General features: G+C 43.7%; 1 long non-coding RNA gene across 1 annotated transcript; it reads right to left on the reverse strand.

The window, feature by feature from the left end:
* Positions 1-1,755: 1,755 nt before the first annotated feature.
* Positions 1,756-7,681, reverse strand: LOC138690740 (uncharacterized). The gene is made up of 2 exons (XR_011329514.1): positions 5,559-7,681; positions 1,756-1,938 (listed from the first exon to the last, which is right to left on the reverse strand). It is a non-coding gene; the product is annotated as an uncharacterized lncRNA (long non-coding RNA).
* Positions 7,682-7,776: the final 95 nt, after the last annotated feature.

Raw genomic sequence — 7,776 nt, forward strand, 5'->3', positions numbered from 1 at the left:
CCTATTGAAGTTACAGGCCCATGAAAACTATACCAGGAGAGAAGTGAGAATGCATACTTACAGGATGCCATTTACTCAGTGGTAACTCTGCATATTTGTGTATTCTTCTTAACTTTGTGCAATGGGTAAGCTGCTTTGCATTTACCACTAGTTAATAATGTGAAGTGACTGACTTACTGAAGGTTCCCATTCTCACCTTTCAAGAACTTTTTTTTTTTTTGAGAGCAAATTAATTTAGACTAAGATACCAAGGGAATGCAGAGTGTAATATAGTTACACTGCAGAAGAGCAGCTACATCAAGGATGCACTTTAGAACCATATAAATGTAGTGTAAGAGAGTCACAAAACACAAGATCACTTGGAAAAATGTTGGATTTGTCCAAATACATAATTGCCTAGAGTGAGACAGCAATACCTTTCAGTGTTTTTAAAGTATCAAGAAATGTGATGGGAAAACTCCATAGAAGGAAGGGTACTATTGGCTTATTGATGAAAATTTCATTTTCTAAAAATGACTACACGCTCATATGTCATCACCTTAAACAAGGAGTTGATTTAATGAGCGTAGTAGGTATTTACTGTGACCTGAGAAAAATCATATCCCCAGTCAGCACAGACTTATGTGTCAGGAAAAAATTGTCGTGCATCGTCTTCAAATAGGAGTTGCCAAATGATCAGGTCTTGCTGATGAAGTGTAATTATTGATACTTTGAATCCACATCCATCTTTGCAAAGGTTTCCTGAAGAGGTTAATTTAAGACTTTTATTATCAAAGTTGATGTTGGGAGTAGTTTCACCACATGGCTTTTGATGCCCGGAAATAATTACTGGATGCATGTTTACTTTATTTGCTGTATGCTTTTTGTTTTTTAATTCAGTCAGCTGAGATCTTTGAAGGAAGTGCAGGATATAGCTGAGGAGCCATCTCTGTTTCATAGATATGACTTCTCATTGGAATAGCTGGTCACTGAAATCTTGCAACAATGGAGGAGGGACTGATAGACACAGGAGCAAAAGGCTTTCATTGTCCTTGTGTTGTGTGACGTTAGGGCAGAGTAGCGAATACTTCAAGGGCTCTCATCCTCGCTTAGACAAGCTCTACTTATTCTGCCATATGTAAGAGATTGCAGTGCAAGCACAACAACAGTAGTTATCCTCATGCCTAGATCAGATACCCCATATGGTAAATTATTTTCAAGCATTAGAGATAAAGGGGGATGCTGTGAACTCTGAAGGCTGAGCTTGTCTCTCTGCTTCCACGCATCTGTTCAGAACTCAGGGTTAATAGTTTAAACTGGAAAATAAATGGAAAAGGGAAACTCGGCAAGCTTCTAAAAGAAAGAAAGATCAAATTGTGTCAAACTAATGTTGCTCCTTCTACACCAAGGTAACAAGCTTCTTGAACAGAGGAGAGGCAGTGAGCACAGTTTTACTTTAAGTGATTCTAATGACTTTCTGTAAGAAAAGTAGGGGAATGTGGTCTGACACCAACTTAAAAGTGAGGTTATAAAAACCTGTTTAGAAAACCCTACTCAGAGTAATTATTAATCATTCACAGTCAGACTGCAAGGATGTATTGAGTGGGATTCTCTACAGTTCTTCTCTGATTTGATGTTATTTGGTATATTCATTAACAATTTAGGTGGCATATGCTGATTAAATTGTAGGGAGCACCAGACTTGAGCTAACTACTGACCAAGTAGAAAACAATGACAATTCAAAATGAACTTGATAAATTCAGAAGAGTTAGAATGTGATTCAGTAAATCCAGAAATTGATTTGACTAATGCGTATTTGTACACTTCAGCAGAAGCAACAATCAGCTGAACAAATACAGGATGGGACAGGACAGGCTGCTGGGGTAGCACTTCTACAGAAGAGTTCTCTTGGGGTTACAGCCAGTCACCAGCTGAACATGATTCAAGAGCATCCTGTTCCTGAAAAAAAATAAAAATGTTGTGGAATGTATGAACAGGAATGTAGTCTGTAAGATACATGACGTGGTCCTCCTTCCTCATGTGGTAGTAGAAAGCCTTTCTTGGAAGATGGTATCCAGCTGTAGGCACTGCACTTCATGAAAATGTGGAGCAGCTGGAGATAACCAGAGAAAAGCAATGAGAGGGATGGCAGGATGTAAGACTGGGCTTGTTTCACGGTGGTGGGAGAGACATGTTTTCAAATCGAAGAGGTAGCTGCAAAGGAGGAAATAAACGCTTTCCCTCACTGCTGCATGTAGGACAAGAAAAACAGATTACATTGCAGCAGGAGACAAGCATTTAGCTTAGACATCAGAATGGGCAGTTGGCATTGACAGCAGGAAGAGTTAAGCTCTGGAATACCTTTCCTGGGCAGGTTGTGGAATCTCTGGAATTTGAGATTTTAACAGAAAAGTTAGTGGGCACCTTATGGGACTGGTGCAGATGTGGGTTGGAGGTGCTGGGGATAAGGCTAACGGTGCCTTAAGTGCCTCCCAGCTTGTATTTCTTATGCTGCCCTCTCACATTTTCACACTAAGGCCTTCTGCAAGGGAGTCGGAGAACTACTGTTCTGGACCAAAATGGTGCACTGGCAGAGCTCCTGAGCTTGATCTCAAGGCTCATAGCCATGTGTTTCCTTTTTCATCTTTTCTTTTAAAATAGCACTTGTGGTAATAACAACATCTGTGGGGAGACTGGCATGCTCTTGTGGAGTGGCCCACGTCTGCATAGTTCGTACAAACTTTCCGACACCACCCAGCGTAAGGCACTCTCCATTCTTCCATTTCACATTTTTGGGAGTACTTCAGCACTCCAACTTTTTGAGTGAATGTGTCCCACACCTTGAATGTACATTTCTATTGTGTAAGCATAAGCAAAGTGACAGCAGTACTTATACAAACATACGTGTGGGATTAGTGCACACAACTCCTTGATGCTTCTTAACTGCATGCATACATGCACTGGGATGATACCGAGTTTGGAGTGACTGATCTCTTACACTGATGTCATTATTGTGGCAGGAATCTTAAACCTTTATCTGGATTTTTGCCAGAGATGGTCTCTTGCTTTGTTTAAACTGAGTTCTCTGTTTTTATTTTTCCTAAAACAACATTCCAGCTGAGAAGAGAGCAACCAGGGCTGGTGCTGCCCTGCTTTTTCTTCCCTGAATAGATATGCAGGTTGCTGGCACACGTGCAATATCCTATTTCACACGGCCAAAAAAAATTCCATATTCCTGTGCAAAGACTCCCATCAAGCTGCTGCCTGCCGGTGGAGGGCATTACAGAGGCTTGGGGCAGGGGGAGGAAGAAACTCACTCCCTAACTGTACACTAAAAATAGGCTGATGCTGTGCAAACAGCTTTGCTGTGAACTTCCTTCTGGCATGCAGCCATGCAGCTGCCTTATAGTTTTAAGCCTAGATACCTCTCCAAAACAAGAAGTCACTGAAGTTAAACGCAGTCAGCAACGGTTTTAATCTTATTACTCCCTGCTGTGTTGTATCAATTTTAGCTTCCTCCAGAGTGCAGGTAGCTTACTTGGGTTCTAAGTTCAAATTTTTTTACTTAAACCATGGTTAAGACTGGCGCTGGCAATCCCTGAAGTCTGCAAAGTTCAAAGCAGGGAGGAGGCCTTTAATCTAAAACTGAAATACTCAGGTGACACATCCAAAAAGTGCTTTCCTGCAGAGTAAGAACTGTAGCAGCTGGGCTGCAAAACGTTTTTAAACTCTCCAAATTGCTGTTAACTAAACATCCTTAAATCCCAATGTGATGATGTGAAATTGGAAAGTCAGTTCCTTAAATGAGACTAGTTTTAAAAGAATAAATACAAGACAAGACTGAGCGACAGAAGTCATTCATTCATTCATTCAGACTTGAAGCCTATGAGTTATTTGGTTTCGCCATATTTTCCAGTGATTTTTACCTACCTACTAGTGCCAACACTTTGCCCTCAAATAAATCACATCATGTTCTGTACTTTTTGACTATGAAGACTGATGTTTCAATGTAAGTATCAAGCTTCCTTGATCTTTGTTTCAGTAGTTGTTGATTGTTTAGACATAACAAGATTCACATTTTCCTCTATCATGACTTCTCATTTGTAGCAAGAATCTTGTTTTCTAAGTAATTAAATCACTGGATCATTTTCAGCTATTTCACAGGAATCACTGAAAACACAGTAATTTTGCATAACTGTTTTTCCCCTCTCAATTTTGTATTGTCAAATACTCAGCTTTTATTTGAATCCTCTGCATCCAATTATCTGATTTGTGCGGCAATTAAGCAGATGATCAGTGTCATTGTACGTTACATTCTTTTAAAACTCTCATCAATAGCAGGACCACACTAGTCTGTAAATTTGTAATTTAAGATATGCTTGGCGGGGGTTCAAAGAGACAGGAGCTCTAGTCTGTCTCACTTCCCCTTGGAAAGCTTTTCTGATGCTGCCAAACAATATTTACACCAGAAGGGAACTGAGTTTTGGAAAACTTTTCCAGACTCTGAAGAAACCAAGCAACCTGAGACTTAGATAAGCCTTGGTGAATTTAAAAACTCTTGATGCTATCACTGTGTAAAACTTCTATTAGCCCATCAGATATCACAGATTTGCAATTTGAGGAGTGGATTTCAGTTAATAGATAAAATTAAGAGTAGAGGTTTGGCAAAAAAAATGTTATTTGAAGCAAAATTCTCCTATTGTCATCTCTGTTGAGCACTTCATGATATCTTACATTTCTGCAATTATAGGTACAGGTGCTCTGTTCTGCAATTAACTGAACATACTGTTTGCTAAATAGGGTCAGTGTCTGGAGCCAGATAGGTTCAAAAAGCATCAAGCTTGTTTCTTTTTCTGGGACCTTCAGGTTTCTAGCTGTCTGGAGAAAGGGTTCAGATGAGGTCCTGTTTTCTCTGCCCCAGGAGAAAGGTTGTTTTCTCCCCTTGCTACAGGGCCTGGTGGTCCTTTTTAGAACAGTTTTCCCCTTCCCGTGTCTGTCTCATGGGGGTTTTTGAGGACAGATTTCTGAAGGGGCTTTCCACTGGGTCAAGCAGGATTCTGGGTGGGTGTCAGTACACAGGAATTCTAGCTCCCTGGTCGTTTGTCTTGGGACCCTATAAATTCACTTATTTCCCCTTTTAAATATAAACTGAGTTCTAAAAGCACTCTTCGACTGAACTATCTGACTGTGTCCTCACCAGTCATCTCATCCAGTCTTGCACCCTTAACACAAGTCAAGATTCAGGGTCTGGTGTTACTCCTAGAACAGCGTTTAGTATTTGAGGATCTGAATGACAATTCTGCCAGCTCATACCATACAGCTCCAGAGGTCTTGTCTTGCAAAGGAGAAGGGAGTCCTGAAGTGCAGTTCCCTCCCAGCCTGGCGTGTGCTTCTCGTCTCTGCTTCCCTTGTAATCTGCCCAGAGAAGATTTCTGAGATACTTGAACGGCTGCCACGATCTGCATGGGAGGCAGGGGCCTTGGCATATGAGCTCTGCCACCTGATGCCTAGTCTGCATTGAGACAGCGCCAGCTGGATCTGCAAGCCTCGGCAAATACAGCCTTCTATCAGCAAGTTACCTGATCGGGTTGCTGCCCTGTGGCCTCTTGCTGGTCTTCCTCATTCTTCTCCCCTGTTGCTGAAACAGCCTTGCCACCTCCTCTTGCCTTCTCTCGAGTTTCTGTCCTCACGTGACAGCCTGTTGGCCCCTTTGTGCATGCTGCTATCAACAGGTTCCAGATTTTTTTTTTTTTTTAAACAATTCTTGCGTCTGGCTCACCTGTGTGTAGCTGTACAGACACCTCTTCTGAGACACGCGACAGAGCTTGTCTTTAGAAACGCTTCCTGGGGTTTGCAGGCAGGTCCTGCACTCAGGTGCCTGGTGAAAGCAGATTAACCTTTTCATTCCTCACAAAGCAACTGAGCAAGGGGGAGAACCCCGCGTCTCTCCCTCACTCCCCCTTCCCTGGTAGGAAGACGTCCTGCCAGCACCAACTGCCTGCTTTTGGAGTCGTCCAGCCTTCCCTCACACTTCAGTTGAAGGTACGGTACAAATGAGCTTCCAGTGCAGGTATCCTGGGCTGAAGTCCTGCTGCAGGGTTCTCTTGGTTTCTTCCTAGCATACTTTCATCTAAACATTGACTGAAAAAATGGAGGCTGTGTTAACCAAGTTGCTGGCTAAAATAAGCTGCTCGACATCAGCAAGAGCACTCCCCATGCACAGCCCATCTCCCTGAAGTCCTTTTACACCTGTGTAGTCCTAGGAGTTTGCTGCACATGCATCATGTTGCAATGTGGACATCTGTCCACTCCCGTGCTCCCAGAGACCATTTAATTTTGAGTAAGCCAGCAGAGTAACGTGGCTGCCATCAGTCACATTAATTTTGGTGTGATTTACACTGAAATGTATCACATAGAAGCTTCTGGGTCACCCAGGTATCTTGTTGATGCAAGTGCTGCTGAATGAGGGGAGCAGAAGAGTTTTCCTTGTTACTGGCACGGAGAAAACATACCTCTCAGTAATGCTTGCTGCAGTGAAGGAAGGAATCTGATTTTCATAACTGGTCTTGGCCCTGCTCTTTGTTCTGCTTTGCATTTGCAAGGGATTGCTGGGGACCTCAGGTGACCTCTTCACTGTGAGAAGAGCAATACATGCGGTCAAAGGAGATGGGTGGGAGGAGTAAAAGGAGGTCAGCCCGGGCTTTACCGTGTCCTTGCGCACGGGGTTTTCGGTGCCACGTGACAACGTCCCTAATAAACGCTGGTGGTTCCCCTCGTGTGGCGGCAGGGATGCTGCACGCACCTGCAGCGAATGGTTAGCGTAACAGCTCTGAAGGCTGCTCTGCAGCAAGCACAGGGCTATTGTCATGGCAAAAAAACCCTCCTGGTTTTTTACCTTTTACTGCATGAAAAGTCAGCAACTCCATCAGGCCACGTTATTCAGTGAGTCACGTTGAGCTTGAAAAACAGCTGTTTCAAACAAAAAAAAAAAAAAAGAAAAATACCTTCCTGGTAGTTATATTGCTCAGGCTTCAACCTTTGTGTCAGGACAGGTTCAAACAAAAACAATGTCCTTTGGGCAGGTCTCCAGATTTCAGGTGTGCCTTCCTCCCCATCCAAGCCACTTCTCACACCTCTCCCATGCCCAGGGAGCAAGTTCCCCGGAGAGCGGGAAGAGGAGCAAGCCCAGACATCGGAGCCGTTGGGGGAAAGGTGGGTACCCCAGGTGCTCGATCATGGCAGCGGGGCTTGGGCTACTGGGAGTCTTGGGAGTCTTGGGTGCCTCCAAGGGCTTAAAGCCCCAACGGCACGGGGTTGTGCTTCAGGTCCGGCAGCACTGAGCCCGTGCCAGCGGCTCTGCTTCAGTGACGGGATCTGCCTCTGCTTGTTTTCTGCCTTTTTAAGATAATCCTTGTTTAAATTTCTGCAGGCCCTTAGGCTAGCTGGACCTTGGCAGCACGCTGGCACTCAGTAAATCCCGATGGGCAGGACTTCGGTGTGTCTTTAGGTATGCGTAGTGCCAAGCGCCAGCCTCTCCACTGTGTTGTGACAGACGCTGTCGCATGTCTGGTCCTGCTGAACCAGGACCACTGGGATAATTCTTAACGGATGTCTGCAAACGAAAGCCGATAAATGCCATAAATACCAGCCCAAAGTGCGGCGTTGTCTGCAGCAATCCAGGACGGCATTTCTGAGGATGGTTGGCATTTTGTGATAAGCCAACACTGAGTGTTTAGTAGTAATTGTATAATTCTTGTGTCAGTGACCATTCCTTGCACTACTGAATAAAGAGCAAAA

The sequence above is a fragment of the Haliaeetus albicilla genome, chromosome 23, assembly GCF_947461875.1.
Source record: "Haliaeetus albicilla chromosome 23, bHalAlb1.1, whole genome shotgun sequence".
NCBI lineage: Eukaryota > Metazoa > Chordata > Aves > Accipitriformes > Accipitridae > Haliaeetus > Haliaeetus albicilla.